Source organism: Vulpes vulpes, chromosome 8, assembly GCF_048418805.1.
Source record: "Vulpes vulpes isolate BD-2025 chromosome 8, VulVul3, whole genome shotgun sequence".
Taxonomy (NCBI): domain Eukaryota; kingdom Metazoa; phylum Chordata; class Mammalia; order Carnivora; family Canidae; genus Vulpes; species Vulpes vulpes.
The window spans coordinates 53,014,343-53,037,906 of record NC_132787.1 but is presented as its reverse complement, the minus strand read 5'-3'; the positions used below and the strand labels follow the sequence as shown (position 1 = coordinate 53,037,906).

Below are 23,564 nucleotides of genomic sequence, written 5' to 3'. Positions count from 1 at the left end.
CAGGTATCCCTTGAATTTTCTATTTTTATGTTGGTTGTCATGTGTTATATTTGTTTTGGTTACATGTGAGGTGTTGCTTACCTTTTTGTAAGTCTCTAGAAACCTCTTTTGGATAAATTAAAGTTAAGGTAAAAGCAAACCAAATATTTTTGGAAGTCTAGATTTAAATGTAAGTTAAATAAAAACCTGTTCATTTTTCATAGCTTGGAATTTTACCATTTTGCTCACTTGAAACTAGTACATAAAGACATATTATTTACTTTGTACCACCTTTACCTACATGTTTGGTGTTTTTGTCATTTCCTGGAAAGGTGAAGAAAGCAGTGCTTGCATTTCCCTGCATTAAGAAGAGAATTCCAGGGACGCCTGGGTGCTTCAGTGGCTAAACATCTGCCTTTGGCTCAGGTTGTGATCCGGGGTCCTGGGATGGAGTCCCACAGCAGGCTTCCTGCAGGGAGCCTGCTTATGTCTCTTTCTCTGTGTCTCTCAAGAATAAATAAATAAAATCTTTTTTTTTCTTTAAGAGAGTTCCAAAAATAAAATGCTTGTAAAATCCAAGACTGCTGATGCAGTAAAAAGACAGGTTTCCTTTGGTTGAATTTATTAGGGCATTGGCAGTGTGAGATTATTTGGGATGGAGAGTTTTTATAAATCTATGGTTCTCAGGCAGCCCCGGTGGCGCAGCGGTTTAGCGCCGCCTGCAGCCCAGGGCGTGATCCTGGAGACCCTGAATCCACTCCCACGTCAGGATCTCTGCATGGAGCCTGCTCCTCCCTCTGCCTGTGTCTCTGCCTCTCTCTCTCTCTCTCTCTCTCTCTCTCTCTCTCTCTCTCTCTCTCTGTGTGTGTGTGTGTGTCTCTATGAATGAATAAATAAAATCTTAAAGGAAAAAAAATAAATCTATGATTCTCACTTTGGGTGATTACAAACTCCTTCTGAAAATTGAATGAGAGATATTAGCCCTGTTCTCAAAAGAAAAAATTCTCAAATATGTGCCTTGACATTTTAACTACAATTTCTTGGTGGGGGGCGGGTGTACATATACCTCCTGCTAGAGGGCTGGAAGAGACATGACTCCTTCACTGTGAAAGCACTGAATCCTGGCCCCCAGACTACCAAGGAGCTACCTCTTTACTATGGATAGTGGTGAGAGTGAGGTAGATAGATACTTGAGTAAGACTGTCAATACCCACCTCAAAGCAGCAATAGAACCATAGGCAGATTCTGCTCTTCCTGCTCCAAGGATGTTTCACAATGGCTTTGAAGTAATTCTATTCTGGACATCAAGTAGTTCTGAAAAATATTTGGGTTGCTAAGGACTATCCATTACAGTATATGCCCTTACAGATTTAGTTTTGTTTATTTGTTTTATCTTAATTTCTGTCTTGAGGTGTTGTAGAAGGGAAAGCCCTCTGTTAACTATTTGGATAAGAACTCAATTGTGTCATGTTGCTGTAAAATGTTTTTATGTTTTAGTTTCCCTACCTTCTGGTGAAGAATTAGGCACACTATTAAAAACATTATTTTTTTACAATGGCCTTGATTATGTTTGTCAGCCAGCTACCAGTGGCCCCTGGCCTCCTGAGAGCTGCAGATCTTCTAACATCTGAAAAAAGGATTATTTTCCTGATTGAGAAGGTGAATGTGAGTAACTATTAAGGGTAGAACAGAGGCAATGAAAGTAATAAGAGAGAGAGATTAAGGTTCAGTTGTGATGGAACATAATAAGATGTGTCATAGGGATCTTCCCCCCCCCCTTTTTAGCCCATTCTCTGCCCACTTCCCCTCTAGAAACTTTCAGGTTTTTCTCTATAGTTAGGAGTCTCTTATGGATTGCCCCCTCTCTCTTTTTTCCCCCTTCTCCTATGTTAATGTTTTATTTCTTAAAATTCCACATATGAGTGAAACCATATGGTATTTGTCTTTCTCTGGCTGACTTACTTGGCTTAGCATAATACCTTCTAATCCAATCACATCATTGCAGATGGCAAGATTTCATTCTTTTTGATGGCTTAATAATATTCCATTATCACATCTTCTTTATCCATTCATCAGTCAATGGACATTTGAGTTCTTTCTATAATCTGGCTGGGTTTTTTTGGCTGGGTTTTTAAAAAAATTTTTATTTATTTATGATAGTCACACACACACAGAGAGAGGCAGAGACACAGGCAGAGGGAGAAGCAGGCTCCATGCACCAGAAGCCCAACATGGGATTCGATCCCGGGTCTCCAGGATCGCGCCGTGGGCCAAAGGCAGGCGCCAAACCGCTGAGCCACCCAGGGATCCCTGGGTTGTTTGTTTTTAAAGATTTTATTTATTTATTCATAAGAGACACACAGAGAGAGGCAGAGACACAGGCAGAGGGAGAAGCAGGCTCCCTGCAGGGAACCCAATGCAGGACTTGATACTGGGACTTCAGGATCACGCCCTGAGCTGAAGGTAGACACTCAACCAGGTGTCCCTATAATTTGGCTGTTGTTGACAAGGCTGCTATAAGCATCAGGGTGCATGGGCCCCTTTGAATTAGTGTTTTTGTGTCCTTTGGGTAACCAGCTAGTATTGCAATTGCTGGGCTATAGGGTAGCTCTATTTTTAACTTCTTGAAAAACTTCATTCTGTTTTCCAGAGTGGCTGCACCAGTTTGCAAGAGGGTTCCCCTTTCTTTGTTTCCTCACTGACATCTGTTGTGCAGTTAAATCTGTTAATTTTAGCCATTCTGACAGGTGTAAGGTGGTATCTCATCATGGTTTTGATTTCTATTTCCCTGACGATAAGTGATGCTGAGCATTTTTTCATATGTCTGTTGGCCATCTGGATGTCTTCTTTGAGAAAATGTCTATTCATGTCTTCTGCCTATTTCTTAACTGGATTATTTGGGGTTTTACAGGGTGTTGAATTTGATAAGTTCTCACTTATCAGAGGGCTGCCATGCGTGCTCTGCTTGGCGTGGGGTGCCCTGCTGCCCTTTGGGACTGGGGTCCGGTGCAGAGAGCCACTCCTCCTGGGAAACGGGGTGTCGCTTGAAAGGGCCCCCCCACCACACAAGGCATGTTGGTGGGGAACCTGGTGCTAAACCATTCCTGGACAACCTGCTTCTGCGTTGGGGTTTCCTATGAGCAGCTCCCTCACTGCAATCTATTGAAAGTCAGCCCTCGACACAAGGGTTTGCAAATTTTTAAAAGGAAAAATTTTTTTAAAAAGAATTTGATAAATTCTTTATAGATTTTGGATACTAACCTTTTATCTGATAAGTCTTTTGCAAATATCTTCTCTCATTCCATAGGTTGCCTTCTAGTTTTGTTGATTCTTTTGCCGTGCAGAAGCTTTTTATCTTGATAAAGTCCCAATAGTTCATTTTTGCTGTTGTTTCTCTTGCCTCCAGAGAGGTGTCTAGTAAGAAGTTACTACAGCTAAGGTCAAGAGATTACTTCGTGTTTTCTCCTCTAGGATTTTGATCTTGCCTCACATTTAGGTCTTTTATCCATTTTGAATTTATTTTTGTGTATGGTATAAGAAAGTGGTCCAGTTTTATTCTTTTCTATGTTGTTGTCCAACTTTCCCAGCAGTATTTGTTGAAGATACTTTTCCCAGCAGTATTTTTTCCATTGGATATTCTTTCCTGCTTTGTCAAAGATTAGTTGACCATAGAATTGTGGGTCCATTTCTGGGTTCTCTATTCTGTTCCACTGATTTATGTGTCTGTTTCTGTGCCAGTACCATACTGTCTTGATTGACTATAGTTTTGTACTATAACTTGAAGTCTGGAATTGTGAGGCTTCCGGTTTTGCTTTCCTTTTTCAAGATTCCTTTGACTACTTGGGGGTCTTTTGTGGTTCCATACAAATTTTAGGAGTGTATTATCCTCTGTGAAAAAGTGTCAAGGGGATCTAGAGTGTAAAATAACCCAAATCTTTTAGGCTTCCTCATCTTCAGTGTTTCTGGGGGGGGGGGGTTCTATTGACATTGTGGGGGGGACAATTCTTTGTTTTGTGGAACTGAACAGCCCAGTGCAGGCCAGTTAGCATTTTTGTCTCTCCTCTCCTGCTAAGTGCCATTTTTATGCCCAGTCAATGTAAAATTTTAAAGTATCCCTGCATATTTCCAAAGCCCCACCCCACCCCAAAGGTGATACCACTCTGGTTGAGGAAACCTAGATATTCTCAATCCCAAGTGGTTTCACATTACCATGACCTAAACTGGCTCAGTAGAGATGTTTTTACCTTATGGACCATCCTCGCTTTAGAAGCAGTCGTTTTTGGTTTTGAGGGTTTTTTTTTTTTTTTTTTAAAGATCAAAGTGGCTTCTTTATTCACCAATTCATGAATCAAGCAGCATCCCTCCAGCAGACAGAAAGATAGAAAGGAGCTCCAAAGAACTGTATAAAACGGGAGAATTTAAAGGCACAGGGCAATAGGGACAAGGAAAGAGTGGAGGACCGCATCTTTCTGTGGAGGAGGAAGGGATCTATCAGGCGTATTACCTCACTAGAGCTGACCAGGAAATTCTAGACTTACTATCTTAAAATTACAACCTTGGGACAGGTTGAAACTAGTTAGATTAGGATTTTTGAGGGTTTTCTTTGTTTTTGTTTTTGTTTGTTTTTGTGTGTGTGTGTGGAGCTCAAGGACATGACCTTCCCACTACTCTCCTGTAAGAGAGATGGTTGATTCCTTTTATTTTTTTTATTTTTTTTTATTTTTATTTTTTTGATTCCTTTTATTTTTTAAAAAAAAAAGATTTTATTTATTTCTTTGAGAGAGAGAAGGAGCAGAGGGAGGGGCAGAGGGAAAAGCAGACTCCCCACTGAGCAGGGAGTTGGATGTAGGGCTGGACCCCAGGACTCTGGGATCATGACCCAACCTGAAGGCAAGCATCAACCAACTGAGAAGGCCCTCATTGATTCCTTTTAATTCACATACTTAGCTTCTCTACAGAGCCTCTCAAGGACAGGACCACACAAGCTTAAACCTCAGCCCCTTTATCCGTAGAATTTGGATTTCAAACCCACACTCCTAGAGCTGTAGGGGTTTCCTACACCCCAGTCCAAACAGAGCAGCTCTGCCTTAAGTTGTTTTAGATTTTGGGATTTGGGGTATGTTTTCATTAAGAAAAAAGAGTTCTATTGCTTAAGTGGATTGAAAAACCAACAGATTATATGTTTCTAAGTATCTTATTTGGTGCCAAGTCTTTATAATTACGGCTCTTCCCTTGTCCCCTCATTTGAGGAGAACTTGGAACCTGAGTGGGCACTGGGGACATTTATACCGGTAAATTACACAGCAGGCTATCTCCTCTGTATGTCAGGCATTTTAGGTCTCCTGGACATAGATTATTGAAAATTATCAGAACCCAGGATATACTACAAGGGGAGCTTGGATTTTTAGTTATACAGTGGTGTTATCCACCTAGACTGTTCCCTCAGAAGGCCTTTGGGTGTTTCTGGTTGATTCCTGGACTCCAGCATACATAGGCTCCTCTGTCTTGTGAAGAACTCTTGACATACTTATCATGATGTTGTGGATAAAACAAATCAAACTGGTAGGAGAATTTATCATGAGAAACAAATAGTAATTAAGGTTGATGATTGATACCCTGTGGGTTTTTTTGTTGTTGTTCCCAGACATTTATTGCTAATCAGGCAAAGATTTCTCAGTTATTTAGGCCTGGACTTTGGCCACTGCTCTATCAGGAATAATGTCTGTTATTTCCTCCAACTGTTAGATTTTTATCTCCTTCCTTTGTTCCATCTTAGATTTGGACTGTATTAATTAGCCAAAATTAACTTAGATCCTGGTGCCAAGCCAAGGAATATTCTCAGCTGGTTGAGAATTCTTCAAGCATCGATCAAGCACCTCAAATTTCCTAGAAATATTTGGTAGGATTAAGGCCTTATTACAGTCTTGCCATGGAGACAAATATACACAAATGAAAAATAACAATCTAACGCAAGATAAATGTAATATAGTGCTTAATGGAAAACGTACTATTTGGTGCCTGAAGCAGCACCTTTTAACTTGGGTTGCATGCTATATTCATCTGCGGAGGTTTACAAAATTCTGATGCTCAGATTATACCTCAGACCAATTAAATCAGAATTTCTAGGGGTGGAACCCAACCACCAGGATTTTTTTGTTGTTAGTACTCCCTGTGTGATTTCATGTGGGGCAAAGTTGAGAACCTCTAGTCTAAAAGGATGATGAAGACAGAAAAGTCCATTCAGACAGGCATTTCTGTGGACGGAAGGAGTTGAGATTGTTGCCATCTGGCATTATGTGGGAAAATCTGATTTCAGGAAGGGGTGAGGAGCTCATAGGGATCTTTAAGCCCAAGCAAAAGAGAATCTCAAACAATTTGGAGAGGAGCTTTGAATTCTACTGCTGCCTTTGCTCCCAGTGTGTAACAGTGTTTTCAGAGTTTCTTCACTCCCTCTGGTGGAATTAATTGTACTTTGTCCCATTCAACTCTAGTTTTTGTGTGTAAAATCCTTCTGCTCTTCAATTAAACCCTTTTTGTTTCTCTATAAAATTTTTAATTGTGGTAAAATACACATAAAATAAAATTTACTATCTTAACCATTTGTATTTTTTATTTTTTAAAAAAGATTTTATTTATTCATGAGAGACACAGAGAGAGAGAGGCAGAGACATAGGCAGAGGGAAAAGCAGGCTCTGTGCAGGAAGCCCAATGTGGGACTCAATCCCAGGACCCCAGGATCACACCCTGAGCCGAAGGCAGATGCTCAACCACTGAGCCACCCAGGGATCCCTTAACCATTTTAAAATATACAGTTCAGTAGTGTTAAGTACATTCATATTGTGCAACTAAATCTCCAGAACTCTATCTTGCAAAACTATACTCATTAAACATAAACTTTTCCTTTTGAGATAATTGTAGCCCTATATGCAATTATAAGAAATAATACAGAGAGATCCCATGTACCCTTTACCCAGTTTCCCCCAATGGTAACCCTCTGGGAAACTATAGTACAATATTACAATCAAGATATTAACATGGATACAGTCATGATATAGGTCATCTCCATCACAAAGATCCCTCATATCGCCATACCTTCTTCCCTCCCATCTCCATCCTTACCTTAACATTAGTAAAATATAATCTGTTCTCCATTTCTATAATTTTGTCATCTTAAAAGTGTTGTATAGACAATCATATAGTGTATAATCTTTTAGGATTGGCTTTTTTCTCTCAGCATAATTCTCTGGAGATTCATCCAAGTCATGTGTGTATCAGTAGTTTGTTCTCTTTTATTGCTGAGTAGTATTCCATGCTGTTGATGTACCACAGTATGTACCACTTGTCTATTGAATGACATCTGCCTTGTTTCAAGTTTTTGGCTATTATTAATAAATCTGCTATAAACATTTGTGTACAGATTGGATGTGTGTGTGCGTGTGTGTGTGTGTGTGTGTGTACAGGTTTTGTGTGAACATTAGTTTTTATTTCTTTAGCATAAATGTCCAGGAGTGCAAATGCTGGGTCATATGAAAATTGCATCTTTAGAGTTTTTTGTCTGTCCCTTTAATAAACTGCCAAACTGTTTTCCAGTGCCATTTTACATGCTCAGAAGCAATGGCTGAGTGATCCAGTTTCTCTCCATTCTCACCATTTGATGTTTGTTGGATGTCGTTTCTTTTTAATTTTAGCCATTCTGATAGGTATGTAGTGATATCTAATTGTGATTTCAATTTATATTTTCCTAATGGCTAATAATGTTGAACATCTTTTTATGTGCTTATTTGCTATCTGTATATTCTTTATGGTGAAATGTCCCTTCATGTCTTTTGACCATTTTCTCATTGGATTTTTTTTTTCTTTTACTGTTGAGTTTGAGAGTTCTTTATATATTCTAGGTAATGGTAATAGTCCTCAGTTGTATATGTGGTTTGCAAATATTTTCTCCCAATCACTGCTTGTCTTTTCATTCTCATAACAGGGTCTTTTGCAAAGCAAATATGTTTAATTTTGATAAAGTGTAATTTATTAGTTTTTCTTTGTATGGATCATGCTTCTGGTGTCAAATCTTTGACTAGTCTTTGCTTATGAAGGCTATCTTTTTCTTTTTAAAGTTTTACACTTACACTTCACATTTAAGTTAGTTATCTAGTATGAGTTAGTTTCTTAAAAAGCTATGAAACTGAAGTTGAGAGGTTTTGTCTTTTTTTTTTTTGACTCTTGATGTACAATTTCTTCAGCAATGTATATTGAAGAAGCTATTCTTTCTTCATTTAATTGCTTCTGCAACTTTGTAAAAATAATCAATTGGACATATTTGTGTGGGCCTATTGCTGAGTGTTTTATTCTGTTTCATTGATCTATATATTTATCCTTCTGCCAATACCACATCATCTTGACTACTGTAGTCTTGAAAATGGGTATGCCGATTCTTCCCACTTCTTCTTTTTCAAACTTTGTTTTAGCCATTCTAGTCCTTTTGCCTTTTCACTGAACTTTTAGGATAATTTTGTCCATATCCACAAAAAAACTCTTGCTAGGATTTCTCCTTCACTGTTGTTGTTATTGTGGTAATATACACATAACATAAAGTTCACAATTTTAACATTTTAAAGTGTAAAATTCAGTGGCATATAATACATTCAAAATGTTGAGCAGCAGTCCCCACTATCAAGTTCCAGAGTGTTTTATCGCCCCAAAAGGAAAGTCTGTACCCATTACTCAGTCATTCCCCAACATCTGGCAATGACTAGTCTGCTCTCTGTCTCTATGGATTTGCATATTCTCAGCATTTCCTATAAATGGAGTCATATAATATGTGATCTTTTGTGTCTGACTTCCTTCTTTTAGCATAATGTTTTCAAAGTTCATCCCCATACTGCAGCCAATATCGGTACCTCATTCCTTCTTATTGTTCAAACTATGTGCCATTGTATCTACCTACTATAGTTGTTTAACAATGCATTTATTGATTGATATTTGGGTTGTTTCTACTTTGGCTACCATGAATAGCATGCTGCTATGAATGCGCATGTATAGGATTTCTTTTGAGTATCTGTTTTCAGTTTTTTGGGGGTATAATGTACCTAGGAGTGGAATTACTGGATCATATACTATGTTTAATTTTTTGAGGAACTACCAAACTGTTTTCCACAGCAGTTGAAACATTTTACATTCCCACCAGCAATGTATACGGGTACCAATTTCTCCTCATCCTCACTAATACTTGTTATTTTCCATAATTGTAGCCACCCCAAACGTGTGAATGGTATCTTATTGTGGTATTGACTTGCATTTCCCTTAGGATCAATGACATTGAGCATCTTTTCATGTGCTTGCTGTTTGTTATGAAGATCTTCTTTGGAGATCTCTATTCATTTGCTCATTTGAAAATTGGGTTGTCTTTTTGTTATTGAATTATATTCCCTTTATTCTTTTTTAAAAAGATTTTATTTATTTATTTGAGAGAGAGAGGAAAAGCACAAGTGGGAGGGAGAGGCTGAGAGAGAGGGAGAAGCAGACTCTCTACTGAGTAAGGGATCCTGATGCAGGGCTTGATCCAGGGCCCTGGGATCATGACCAGAGCCAACGCAGATGCTTAACCAACTAAGCCACCCAGGCACCCACCCTTTACTCTTAAAGGATATTTTCATTGGATATAGGAATCTGGGTTGACAGTCTTCTCTTTCAGTGCTTGAACAATTTTGTGCCACTTTCTCTGGCCTCTGTGGTTTCCGATGAGAAATCTGCTGTCATTGTTTCTTCCTACAAGTAAGGTATTATTTTTCATTGTTTTCAAGAATTTTTCTTTGTTTTTAACTTTCAGTAGTTTGACTCTGATGTGTCCTGGCATGAATTTGTTTGGATTTATCATTTTTGGAGTTTGCTCCGCTTCTTGAATGCCTAGGTTTTATCCCCCTGCCAAATTTGGGGAGTTTTCAGCCATTATTTCTTTTACAACTTTTTTTCAGTCCTGTTCTTTTTTTCTTCTCCTTCTGGAAATCTGACGTACAATAAATCTGTTGTTATAATCCCACAAGTCCCTGAGACTCTGCTCTTTTATTTTCCCATTTTATTTGTTTTCCATGTTAATTTTTATTGTTCTTTTTTTTTTGATTTTTTTTTCTTTTTTTAATTTTTATTGTTCTATCTTCTAGTTCACTGATTCCTTCCATTGCCCCCTTCACTCTGCTGTTGAAGCCATTTACTGAGATGGTTTGGCTTGGTTTGGTTACTGCATTCTTTAGTTCTAAAATTTCCATTTAGTTCTTCTTTATATCTTCTGTTTCTTTCCTGAAATTTAATTTATCTCCTGGGACTTTGTATTTTTTTATTTGTTTCAAGCATGTTTGTAATTGCTGATTGAAACATTTTTATGACGACCGTTTAAAATCTTTGTCAGAGAATTCTAACATCTATCATCTTAGGTGTGATTTGTTTTCATTCAGTTGAAGATCTTTCTCATTGGTATGAGGAGTGCTATTTTAATAAAACCTGAACATTTCAAACTCTGGATCTTATTTAAACCTTCTGTTTTAGTTGGCTTTCTCTGATACTACTCTGGCAGAGAAGTAGGGGTGAGTGTTTTGTTACAGCTAGGTAGGTGTGGGCTTCTGGGTTCCCCACTAAGCCTCCACTGACACCTGCAGGCAGGGCTTCTCATTACAGCTTAGAGGAGGGCATGAGTTTTTCAGCTGCCCATTAGGCTTCCACTAACACTAACCTGCTGGGAGAAGTAGGAAGGCCTTCCTACTCCTCCCCACATGGCCTCAAGGGACAGTGGGGAAAGAGGTTGGCCTTGTTATCACTGGGTGCTGGACAAAGTGCTGACTCTTTACTTTGTCTTCTCTGGAAGCAATCCAGCAGAGAAAGGAAGGAACACTTCCTAAAAGGCCTGGTGAAAGAAGTCTAGGCATTTCATTCAACCTTTACTAGTGTGTGTAGGAGTGAGCCACACTCTTTCTGTGGTGTTTGACTGGAGTAGAGTAGTTATTATCTAGAAGTTTTCTGTTTTGCTAGGCTGCCTCTTTCCTGGTCCTTTGGCTAGAAAGAACAAGCTTTTGTTGGTTTTGTTTTGTTTTGTTTTTTCCTTTGGCTGTCCCCACTGGCATTTCCAAGTTGCTGGCTTCTTCAGCCCCATATCTGGGATACGTGAGACAAAAAGAACACTCAGGGAAATCACCAATGTGTGATTCCTTAGGTTCTGAGGCCCCTACCTTGTCTGCCTCCTTTTCTCTGCCTTTCAAGTCTCTTATGTTTGTTTCATATGCAATGTCCAACGTTTTAGTTGTATTAGCAGGAAGAATAGGAAAAAATACATCTACTTAATCTCCCTTGATCCATTTTCTTTTATTCACTTGTTTGTTTTTTTTTTTTTGGTTTTCCATTTGATTATGATTTTTTAAAATTAATTTATTTAAGTAATCTCTATACCCAACGTGGAACTCAAACTCACAACCCCAAGATCAAGAGTTGCATGCTCTTCCAACGGAGCTAGCCAAGTGCTCCCTGATTATGAGCTCATTAAGTATATTTTTGTGACTTCAATACCTAGTCTGGCACATGATCTGTAAATATATGGAAAAAGGAAAAAATAAAATAGAACATGGAGTGAATGAATGAATCGCCCTCCTCCCTCATCCACCCTTAGATGTATGATGTCAGAAGAGGAGGAGGCTTAAGCCTGTCCTGAATGATGAGGCCTCTCCTGCTATTTTGATGTTGAGAAAGGTGGCTACCACCTCGAGCTGATACTTTCTTTCCTGGGTTCTCATGTGTTACCAAAAATTACTAGCAAGTGACAGAATAATAGATAAAAATGGACTATTGACCAGAACATAAGAAGGTAGATTTCCTCTGACATAAAGAAATAAATTCTATCTTACCCAACCCAGGTACAATTCCAAAATGTTGCTCTGAAAGCTACTTTTTTTTTCAGCCTTGAGGAATAGGTTGCTGTTTAGTGGGAAGAGAGCTGGAGTAAATAAATGAGCTCTGTTAGGCTCCATGGTGACATATGACAACAGGATTACTAGTTTTTGTGAAAATAAATATATCTAGCATTTAGTTACTCTTCTCCCTAAATTCTGGCATTTAAACCCATAGGAAAGGTGGAGATTGTATGCTTTTCTTAAACACTAACAAATTTTAACACTGATACTTTAAAAGCGAAGCAAAACAAAAGTCCCACAAACACCCCATGTCCTATCACTCATTTCTTCTGTCAGGCCCTGCTGACATGCATACATCGTTGGTGATTCAATATTTAAATTCACCTTTTCATTCATTATCAAAAGTATTTTCTGATGTTAATGTGGAGGAAGATTGCTTTTAAAAATTTGTTTAGGGATCCCTGGGTGGGGCAGAGGTTTGGCGCCTGCCTTTGGCCCAGGGCGCGATCCTGGAGACCCGGAATCGAATCCCACGTCGGGCTCCCGGTGCATGGAGCCTGCTTCTCCGTCTGCCTTTGTCTCTGCCCAGCCCCCCCCCTCTGTGTGACTATCATAAAAAAGTTTGTTTAAAAAATTTCTGTTTTAACTCAGGTGCAAAGAATTAATCACATTATAGTCATCTGACAAAAAAGAAAAAAAAAAAAAGGCCTGAGAGGAGTCTTTTGTTTGTTTCATTCTTGTTTTTCTCAAATTTTTTTTAAAAAAATTTAAACCTACAGAAGGCTTGAAAGAATAAAACAATGAGCACTCAATTACTCCTCACCTTGATTCATTGTTTTTTGTTACATTTGCTTTCTTTTCTCTCTCTCATATAGTTAAAAAAATAATTCACATACATTGATGGGTATGATTTAAAAGTCTCATTCATTTGGGGAATATAAAAAATAGTGAAAGGGAATAAAGGGGAAAGGAGAGAAAATGAGTGGGAAATATCAGAGAGGGAGACAGAACATCAGAGACTCCTAACTCTGGGAAACGAACTAGGGGGAGTGGAAGGGAGGTGGGCGGGGGGTGGGGGTGACTGGGTGACGGGCACTGAGGGGGGCACTTGACGGGATGAGCACTGGGTGTTATTCTATATGTTGGCAAATTGAACACCAATAAAAAAATGTATATATATAAAAAATAACATATATGTAATAAGAAAAAAAATAATAAAAGTTCTTTCAGTGGAGGCATGCACCTCATTTCTTTTTCCTCCTTTCCTCCCACTCTCTTCATATAAAAATTGTAAAGCTCCAAACCCATGCCCTTCTCTTTTGATTTTTTTTTTAATATTTAAATTTATTTTATTTATTTATTTTTCCATGCTCTTCTCTTAGTCTCCCACCGGAGAGGTAAGCTCGGGTCGGGCTGACCACCAAGGTAGGCCCAGTGACTTTCACTTGTCTGTAATGTTTGTTTTGGCCAACAGAATTTGGTCTAAGTTCACAGACAAGAGTAAAGCTGCAATAAGATCAGGATTTCCTAGCTTAGTCACAAGACAACCTTAACCTTTCTATTTCTTAAAGAAAATTTCCTGGTCAATTGGACAAAGGTCCAGCTGAAGATCTTTACTTTTCTCCTGATCACAATTCAGGAAATCATTGCAACTACACGAAACAAGAGTTTCTTTTCTCTCTGTCTCTTCTGTGGTTATTTGTCTCTGGTCTCAGGGACTGTGACGGTGTTATGATCATCCCTCAGCTCTAGGAGCCAGGCTTCCGGGTTCTCTCGCGGGTTTTCTAAATTCAAAAAATAAACGCGAAGAGGCAATTTTGATTGAGGAAGGCCCAGTAAGGCAGATAGAATAACATACAGAACAAGAAGGGTTAAATGGAAATACATATTCACCATGATACAGTTTTTATCAGCAACTTTCTTCAGCTTCCCTGGTGGTCTAGTGGTTAGGATTCGGCGCTCTCACCGCCGCGGCCCGGGTTCGATTCCCGGTCAGGGAATAACGCTTTTTAAAACTATTCCACAGAATCCTTTTAATAATTAACCTTGTTTCTCCTAGTCAATTCCCCCATTGGTCCAAAGCTGAAATATAGGTAACACAGAAATATACAAAGTGAAAGCTGTTCACAATTCTACCAACGTGTTAACTGTTGACGCCCAATTTTAAAAACAGAAATGGAATTACGTTATTCAGACTATTTTATTACCAGGTATTTTTAAAGTTAATATATTTCCAACACTTGCCAATGGAAATAAACATTCGTCATTAACGTCTTTTAATTTAATTTAGTTTTTGAAAAGGTAATATATTTACATAATTTAGGATTCAAATATGCAAAGGATATAACTGACAAACCTAATTTTTACCTCTTCCATCCTGTTTCCCTCTAATAAGGCAAACAATGTTATGTTTCATAACTATAATGATGTAAATATTTTATGCAAATACAAGTACATGCCTACATATTTATATATTTAAATATGCTCCCCCTTTGCACAAATGATAACATTCTATACACGTTTTTCTGCACTTTGCCTTTTTCACTCAACAATATATTTTGAAATATATTAGACAGATTGTATGTGAATATTAGACATTAATTTCCTCATTCTTTTTTACGGCACATAGTATTTCTCATAGCACAATTCCATTGTATTGATGATATTCCATAATTAATTGAACCAACTTCCTTTTAATGGACACTTAGATTATTTCTAATCCTTTGCTACTACAAACAATGCTGCCATAAATAATCTTGTAGGTAGGTCATTTTGCATGTGTGGAATAAAATGCCCAGGAGTTGAAATACTGGTTGAAAAGATATGTGTATTTGTAGATAGATATTGCCAATATGTCTTGCATCAAGGTCATCCCAATTTATACTCTCACCAGCAGTGTACAATGTATATAGAATTAGAACAAAACCAAAACCAAAGAAACCTCATGTGGGTTTTCTTCAAAGTGGATTTAATCTAACCTATTTCTGGAATTTTAGTCCCCACCCCCTAAAATTTTGGCTCTACCGATAACAGTTTGATGAACATTTGTGTAGGTACATCTTTGTGCTTATCCCTATTTCCTTAGGATAATTTCATGGAAGTAGAATTACTACCTCATACCATATGCTAAATTAATTAAAGAATTAAATTCAAGAGCAGAAACAATGAAAAAGCTAAGAAAAATACATTAGTGCATAGTTATCTTAGTATGGGATAGAAGACTTTTCCAAGACAAAAACAAAAACAGAAATGATAAAGGATAAAACTGATAAGTGAGACTACATAACAGAAAATTGCCCATTTAAAACTCCTATAAATAATATTAAAAGTCCAATGACAAAGTAGTATAAATCAGTAATATCAATATAAATAATTAATAGAAAAATAGACAAAGCATATGACTTAGTAATTCTCAAAACTAATACAAAAAATTGGTAAGTCTGAAAAATGGTCAACCTCAATAGTAATAGAATAAAAGCAAATTGAGATAAGACTTTTTATCCTGCACTTTTGTGAAGGTGGAAAGCATAACGAGATCCCGCTGACTGATGTGATATGGTAATAGCGAAAACTGGTGTTACCGCCACATAGCAATTTGGCGATATGCATTCAAAGTTTTAAAATGCGCATGCTTTCTCGTTTGCAATTTTGCCTTAATGCATTTGCCCTGTGAAAACACTCTGAAATGCCTAATAACTCCCTCAGGGTAGCCTTCACCCCTTAACTGGATTTCAGACGCCCCCTTCAAACGACAAAAGATAAAGCTAGAATTGCCTTTTTTTTAAAACATGTGAATCCATAAGAAGCCGCCAAAGAATTTTTAATGTAATCATAGGAGAAATGCTAGAGAGCTTCTCTTCTACGTCCTCCTTTCGCTTAGTGTTAGTAATCTCCTAATACAGCTCTCAGGGAGTTGCGCGACCAAGCCCTGGGCGAGATGCTCCTCATAACGAAACCGACAGGCGCCGCCCGGCACTGCGTTGGTGGTATAGTGGTGAGCATAGCTGCCTTCCAAGCAGTTGACCCGGGTTCGATTCCCGGCCAACGCATCTGCTGCCTCCTCTTTTACTCCCCCATATTCTAAGTCCAATTTAGTAAAGCAGTGGGGAAAGGAAAGCCTTTTGATCATCCTTGCGTTCTAAGATTACTGGTTTTGGGGGAGTCTCTCCTAAAAAAAGCCTCCGGGATGTTGGCGGCTGCAACCCTCGGCCAAGTTCGTGTGCTGGGTTCGGCCGCTGGTGTCGCGCGGGTTTACGGTAACTAGCCCTTGGGGACCTTTAGGGAAGTGTCTGAAGCAGAGACTGCTCGGATTTGTTTTCCTAAGTCCTCAGATGTGACTCGAGTTCACTGAGAAATCAGAATAAAGAAGTCAGCCCCAGAGGCCGCAGCTCCCGAGAGAGCGCCGTGTCGCTTGGAAAGGCGAGGGCGGCGAGAGGAACGAGAGGAGGGCCGCTTCCGGCCCCACCATTCTGGGGACAGGAGCCTCTGCTCCAGGCCACGAGCTGGAGGCGCAAACGGAATCCTCGGGGCGGCTTGGTTCTTCTGGAAGGAGGGAAGAGGAGTTCGGGGGTGGGGGTGCTGGGGGTGGTCCCCCGCCGCGGCCCCGCCGACGGACGATGCTGGCGCCCGCACGCGGGATTCAAGCGCTCAGACCCAGATTCAGGGATGGAGACATCGAGATTGTGGAGGTGAAACATTTGTTGGGTGTTTTGATTGATGCAGATCGTTTGAATTGGGCAGATGACACGGCCGCTCGTAAGCGGTCCTGTTAAAGGGCTAAAGTTAAGCCGCAGCACGTCGCCTGGCAGGTGGCGCGCCGTGATCGTATAGTGGTTAGTACTCTGCGTTGTGGCCGCAGCAACCTCGGTTCGAATCCGAGTCACGGCATATGATGTCTCCTTGGCGAGCCTGGCGTTTTACTTTTATTTTACGGTTGAAAACAGTTTTACTCTCTTTTGGTTCTAAGCAGGCTCCCTGAAGTGCAGTCCACGAAGTGGGTGAATTGCTTTTGTTCCGCTCCTTCCGAGGCTCGCCCACCCGAGGCAGACACATCTACCCAGTTCTGGCAGGGACGCGCTCCAGGGCGGTGTAGGGGGCCTCGGAGTTGCCACCAAGCCTGCAGACGAGAGGATCCTTCGCTTCGGACTCTGAATTCAGCGCCTGTACCGGACGCTGGAAAAACCGAGTTGGGAGCGCCAAGTGAGATCGCCTGGGGCTCTGTCTCCCCTCTGACTTGAAATCTCGCTGGAACGTTCACACCTAATAAATACAGTCTTTTACTTAAGCCACACAAGATTTTAGTATTTAAAAACAAACCCGTGTCCTCAGTGATGCGTCCCTTGCTCCACTTGCACCCACCACCCTGGGTCCTCAGGGTTTAGGACGAGAAGCCAGGGGCTGGATTCCCAAGGTCCGGGGAGAGCGAGTCCCCACGCCCCACGTCCCCGGCTGTCTGCGCCTCGCATCCCCCGGCCCTCGCGCTCTTTCGCCTCCTCCTCAAGGGTCCGCACGCCTTAAGTCCGGCGGTCAAAGCAGCCCGGTCCACGCGGACTTTGCGGAAACACGGAGATTTTAGGCCTCCTAATTCCCCGTCTTCTGGCCCCGCGCAATCCCATCACTCTCTCCAAGCCTCAGTCCTGGGAGTGCAAAGCTACTATTGTGTTCACAAAATCTTAGACCCAGAGGGCTTGAAAGAACGAGTAACTAGCGAGTATATGGCCCTTGCGGCCTGTCTCTCCAAAGAAATGATATTTCTAAAGAGAAACCAACCTGCCAGCGCCCGGCTAGCTCAGTCGGTAGAGCATGAGACTCTTAATCTCAGGGTCGTGGGTTCGAGCCCCACGTTGGGCGCGAGCGCGTTTCTTTTCTATTCAGTTCCTATCAAATCCTCTGTTGACAACCAACAATTATGAACTTATAAAAAGTCATTGCGGCCACTATTGTTTTAAACTTCCGTAAGGTCTTCCAGGAATCTTCTCTATTCCCTCCAAATTGAAGAGAAATAAGGAATCCGAACCGGGGATCCTGGTCATTGATACAAGGATCCCTGACCTACTGCTGGGGGGAGAGGAGGCTTCTCCGGGGGCGAAAGTGTCAAGAGCTGGAGCTCCTGCCCCCGGGGGTCCCCCTACGTCCTGCTGCGACTCTGCTCCACCGAGACGACGCCTTAGGACAGGACGGGATGGAAACACTCTCCTCCTCCTCCGCTCAGTGGTGGGAAATTTTGGATTCACTTCTCGAAGGCCCTTCTTAGCTAGTTAAAATGTTCTCCACTAGGTGCCAAGAAGCATCTGCTTTTGCTTTTCAGGTTTTGAAGCGTTCACCAGCCGCAAAGGGCTGTGAAATAAAATTCGTTTACTAAGATCTCGAACCGGGGGGAAAAAAGGGAGTTCCCTGGCAAATGATCTGGGGAGGCGGAGGAGGGACGCGGAAGAGCCTGGGAAGGGAGGGCGTGCGCCGACCGCAGGCTCGAGTGGGCGGGGCGCGAGGGGGCGCGAGGGGGCGCGAGGGGGCGCAAGAAATCCAAGTTCCCCTATTGAAAGGGCCATTCAAGTTCCCAGTATAGTGGCTAAAAATAGACCAAACAGTTTCAAAACAGTAGTGGTTAACTACTGTTAACCACTGTCAAAACAGTAGGGACAAAGAGGAGAGGCTGTAAACTTTTGGGAAGGGAGATGAGAGAACAGTTTAATGTAAATAGTCAAGAATCAGAGTGACATCTGACTTCCCTACAATGTTGATACCCTCCACTATATAACCATCAGGGAACAAACTTGTAATCAAAGTTGGATTTGGCCCATTGCAACAAAGGAGACAACATACACCATGGGGAAACTGGGGGGGGCAATTCTACCTTTGGAAATCTTAGTAACTTTTATTCAAAAAGTGGGAGGAGTGGAACAGAGCCAAATGTGAAACTGTAAAGAAGTAACAGTAGCTATTAGTGGTTGAGAAAGGAAGAGGAAGTTTGGTCATTTTATGTGGTTTGGACTGTGAGCTGTTCATGCTCAGACATGATCACTGGGGGCATACTGGCCATACTGACTCCGGTTTTGGCCGGCATTTTGATTTGTCCTTTTGGTGCTCTTTCTATTGTTATGTTCTTCAAAAGCCCCTGCTCCCCCAGATGTCTTGTGATCTCAGAGGAGACAAGAGCACCAAGAGTACCTTGATACAAACCTCGATAACATAGTTTTGGCCTCCTGATGCACAGATGTCGGCAGGAGGGCTGTTAATGTTAGCTCATGGTCACAATTGTGTGAACACTTGGATCTCACTGTTAGGGTCTCCCTCAGGTCCCATCTCCTTCTACAATCTGTGAGTGAAGGTCTGGATTTTTGTGGAGAATAGCTGAGCAGCTGACTGGTGGGCCAATTCCCCACCCCCCAACCCTGTCAGTAAGTTACCCAGTATAGAAACTGTAAACTGTCATCTGATTTGTCTTTCCAACTCAAAGTGCCTTCTCAGTTTGGGGGATGCTTTACAGTTCTTCTGCCTCCGAACAATCATGAAGTAGTTCTTTTTTTCTTTCTTTCTTTCTTTCTTTCTTTCTTTCTTTCTTTCTTTCTTTCTTTCTTTTTTCTTTCTTTCTTTCTTTCCTTTCTTTTTTTTTTTTTTCTTTTTTTGCTTTGCTTTGCTTCATCATGATTATAGAGTGATTTTATCTGATGTTGGTGTTCTGGGAAGTTTCTTAGTTTTAACAGGGGAACAAGACAGACTACGTGAAAAATCTAAGGGAAAATGATTTTAATTTTTTTTTTTAATTTATTTATGATAGTCACAGAGAGAGAGAGAGAGAGAGAGGCAGAGAGAAAAGCAGGCTCCATGCACCGGGAGCCCGATGTGGGATTCGATCCCGGGTCTCCAGGATCGTGCCCTGGGCCAAAGGCAGGCGCCAAACCGCTGCGCCACCCAGGGATCCCGGGAAAATGATTTTAACCTAACATTCTCTATTTAGTAAAATATCAATTAATGGATATAATACAGATATGGATATAATAGACATTTTCAGACATACAATGTCTCCAAGAGTTTGGTCCTTAAGCAACTTCTCTACAGAAGTTATTGGAGAATATATACCATAAACAGGAAGGAAGGAATGAAGAAAGGAGACCACTTGCAACCCCTGAAGCAAAGGACCTAACAAAAGAGGGGCAATGGAAACCCCAAGCTGATGGTGAAGTAAAGGGAGATATTATGACAGCTGTCAAGTAGTCCAGACTAGGGGCAGTCCTGGTGGCCCAGCGGTTTAGCGCCGCCTTCAGCCAAGGGCCTGATCCTCGAGACCCAGGGCCTGATCCTGGAGACCCGGAATTGGATCCCACGACAGGCTCCCTGCATGGAGCCTGCTTCTCCCTCTGCTTTTCTCTCTCTCTCTCTCTCTCTCTCTCTCTCTCTCTCTCTGTTTCTCATAATAAATAAATTTTAAAAAAAGCAGTCCAGACTGGAGGAGATAGGAATGTGTCAGGAGAGATTTCTTGAAAAACAAACAAAACACAACTGTGTGTGTTTCAATGTGTCAAGGGGAGATTTACAGAACTGGAAAGAAACCGGTTATAACCTAGTAACAAATGCATGGAAAACTAAGCAAATGGAAAAATAAGGTAATTGTTAGTGCCAGGAGAAAATGTTATACAGAAATTGATCACATTTAATTATGAGTTATATAAATATATATACATACCTAAGAGATATATATGTGTATATAAAATCTCTATACTTGTATCTATATGTCTATATATTTATTTATTGAAAGAGAGAGAGAGAAATTTTTATTTTAAGGAATTAGCTCATGTGATTGTGGAGGCTGGTCAATCCAAAGTCTTCAGGATAGGCCAACAAGCTGGAGGCCCAGGGAAGAGCTGATGTTGTAGCTCTAATCTTGGAGCAGAGTCTGGAAGCAGAATTCCTCCCTCTTTGGGGGACCTCAGTCTTCTTCCCCTAAGGCCTTCGACTGATTAGCTGAGGCCCACTGTCATTATGGAGAATAATCTGTTTTACTCAAAGTCGACTGATTTACATGTTAATCTCATCTAAAAAATACCTTCACAAGAACATCTAGACTGATGTTTGACCAAACATCTGGGTACCTTGGCCTAGCCAAGTAGACACATAAAATTAATCATCACAATTAGGAAGATAGGGAAGTGGGAAATGTGTGTGTGTGGTAATTGTAGAGGGAGTAGGTGGAAGAGAAAGCACCTAAAACTAGAAAATGAAGAATTGGGACACCTGGGTGGCTCAACAGTTGGGCATCTGCCTTCGGCTCAGGGCGCGATCCTGCGGTCCTGGGATCGAGTCCCGCATGGGGCCTGCTTCTCCCTCTGACTATGTCTCTGCCTCTCTGTCTATCTCTGTGTCTCTCATGAACAAATAAAATCTTTAAAAAAGAAAGTGAAGAATTAACAATATTTGTTCCCAGAGATGGAACCAATCAATTTGATCTCTGGCAGTGAGCTCCCAGGTGCTTTTGTGGCACATTCTCTGAGGCTCTCTGAAAGCCAGCTCTGTTGAGGATTAAGGGGGTTTCCTGGCACTTCCCAGCTCAGCTCAGCGCAGGATTCCTGGGCCCCACTGGGGAATGTAATCACTGCCAAGATGGTGTGGTGTCCCAGCAATAGCAACAGTGGAGACCCATTACTAGGCCTGAATGGGCAAGGGGAGAGAGATGTTTCTGGAACCTGGAAAAGTGATAGTTGTAGCTAAGGCAGTAGTATAGGGCCACCAAACAACAGCTCTGGCTTTTGAGGCATAGCAGAGAACACAATCACTGTCAGCCTGCAGAAAATAATCACCCTGACCTCATAGTCTTCCTGCCCTGCCAACCCCAATCCGTGCCTCCCATGGGCTGTAGCTAACAGGAAGCCAGTGGGCAGAGGAGCCCCTTTGTGTTCAAAAAGATTAACTTTCTGGGGCATATAGTAAGGTGGATAATGGTGAGAATGGATCTGAAGCAACAAATACAGAATACCAAGCAAATATGGCTTTTTCATTCTTGAGGTTTTAAACAAGTTAATAGACTTTATTTCTTGGAGCAGTTTTAGGTTGACAGAAAAACTGAACAGAAAGTACTGAGTTCCCATATAATCCCTCTCCATCTGCCTAGCTCCCCTGTTATTAATACCTTGCACTGGTGTGGTACATTTATTACAACTGAACCATACTGATAGATTATTATTAATAAAAGTCCTAGTTTTCATTAGGACTCATGCTTTGTATTGTACAATTCTATATTTCTGAGATTTTCATTATAATTTCATCATTAGTTGAATTTTGGTGTCAAATAGGTTTTTTCAAAAATATTTTGTATTGGGGCACCTGAGTGGCTCAATAGTTGAGTGTTCTGCCTTTGGCTCAGTCATGATCCTGGGGTCCTGGGATCAAGTCCCGCATCAAGCTGCCCTCAGGGAGGCTGCTTCTTTCTCTGCTTATGTCTCTGCCTCTCTCTCTCTCTCTCTCTCTCATGAATAATAAATAAATAAAATCTTTTAAAAAATATTTTGTATCTCCTGAATTATTTCATTTATTTGAGCATATCTGCTTGTTCTCTTTAGATCTCTATGATGTCTGGACTGGAGCCATATAAGTATTTCTTTCCCTTAGATCATTATAAACCCTAGGTTAAATTTTCCTCCCATCTTTGTCAGAACCCTATTTTCTTATGAGAGCTTTCCAACTTCATTAAAACAAAGTATGTGAACTGGAGGGTATTATGCTGAGTGAAATAAGTCAGTCGGAGAAGGACAAACAGTGTATGTTCTCATTCATTTGGGGAATATGAATAATAGTGAAAGGGAATATAAAGGAAGGGAGAAGAAATGTTGGGAAATATCAGGAAGGGAGACAGAACATAAAGACTCCTAACTCGGGGAAACGAACTAGGGGTGGTGGAGGGGGAGGAGGGCGGGTGTTGGAGGGGAATGGGTGACGGGCACTGAGGTGGACACTTGACGGGATGAGCACTGGGTGTTTTTCTGTATGTTGGTAAATTGAACACCAATAAAAATTAATTAAAAAAAAAAAAAAAAAACAAAGTATGTGTTTCCTACCATAACTGGATTCTCTTTTCCACAAAAATACTGGCAATGTGGCTAGAATCTTGAAGTGCAGAAATTTTTTTAAGATTTTTTTTTTTGGAGGTGGATATTACTATCTGTTTTTAGCTCAGAGCAGACAAGCAGATAAGGAAAGAAAGAAAAAATCCTGTGGAACTTATGGATCATGATGCTTTAAGAACTTCTGGATCATGATGCTTAAAAAATTTCCTAGAGAGGGATCCCTGGGTGGCTCAGCAGTTTGGCACCTGCCTTGGGCCCAGGGCATGATCCTGGAGACACTGGATCTCTGTCGGGCTCCCTGCATGAAGCCTGCTTCTCCCTCTGCCTGTGTCTCTGCCTTTCTCTCTGTCTCTCATGAATAAATAAATAAAATCCTTTAAAAAAATTTTTAGAGAATGTGGCTTGCCCATGGTGTCAGGGGACCAGCTGTCATTGTGGGTTAACGGCCTGCCCTGTGGCTTCAGCAGCCATAGGCAAGTTTGAGTTATAACATGTAAAGATAGCCTGTTTCATCTGAGGTTTTTAATCTATACTTACAAAATAGGTGGTTACTTTGTTATAAAAGTAATAAAGCCATACTTGTTGACTTTACTGAAAAATAAAATTGTTCATAAAAAACAATCATTAGTATACATTTTGC

The 23,564-nt window shown here is 40.8% G+C and overlaps 1 long non-coding RNA gene and 4 other non-coding genes across 5 annotated transcripts; all 5 read left to right on the top strand.

Annotated features, from left to right (window-relative positions):
• Positions 1–13,795: 13,795 nt before the first annotated feature.
• On the top strand, positions 13,796–13,867 carry TRNAE-CUC (transfer RNA glutamic acid (anticodon CUC)). Its single transcript has one exon. It is a non-coding gene; the product is annotated as a tRNA-Glu (tRNA).
• A 1,923-nt stretch (positions 13,868–15,790) lies between these two features.
• Positions 15,791–17,155, top strand: LOC140599833 (uncharacterized). Its single transcript, XR_012002820.1, has 2 exons — positions 15,791–16,555; positions 16,837–17,155. It is a non-coding gene; the product is annotated as an uncharacterized lncRNA (long non-coding RNA).
• Positions 15,845–15,916, top strand: TRNAG-UCC (transfer RNA glycine (anticodon UCC)). The gene has a single exon. It is a non-coding gene; the product is annotated as a tRNA-Gly (tRNA).
• Positions 16,683–16,754, top strand: TRNAH-GUG (transfer RNA histidin (anticodon GUG)). The gene has a single exon. It is a non-coding gene; the product is annotated as a tRNA-His (tRNA).
• A 489-nt stretch (positions 17,156–17,644) lies between the features above and the next one.
• TRNAK-CUU (transfer RNA lysine (anticodon CUU)) lies at positions 17,645–17,717 on the top strand. Its single transcript has one exon. It is a non-coding gene; the product is annotated as a tRNA-Lys (tRNA).
• Positions 17,718–23,564: the final 5,847 nt, after the last annotated feature.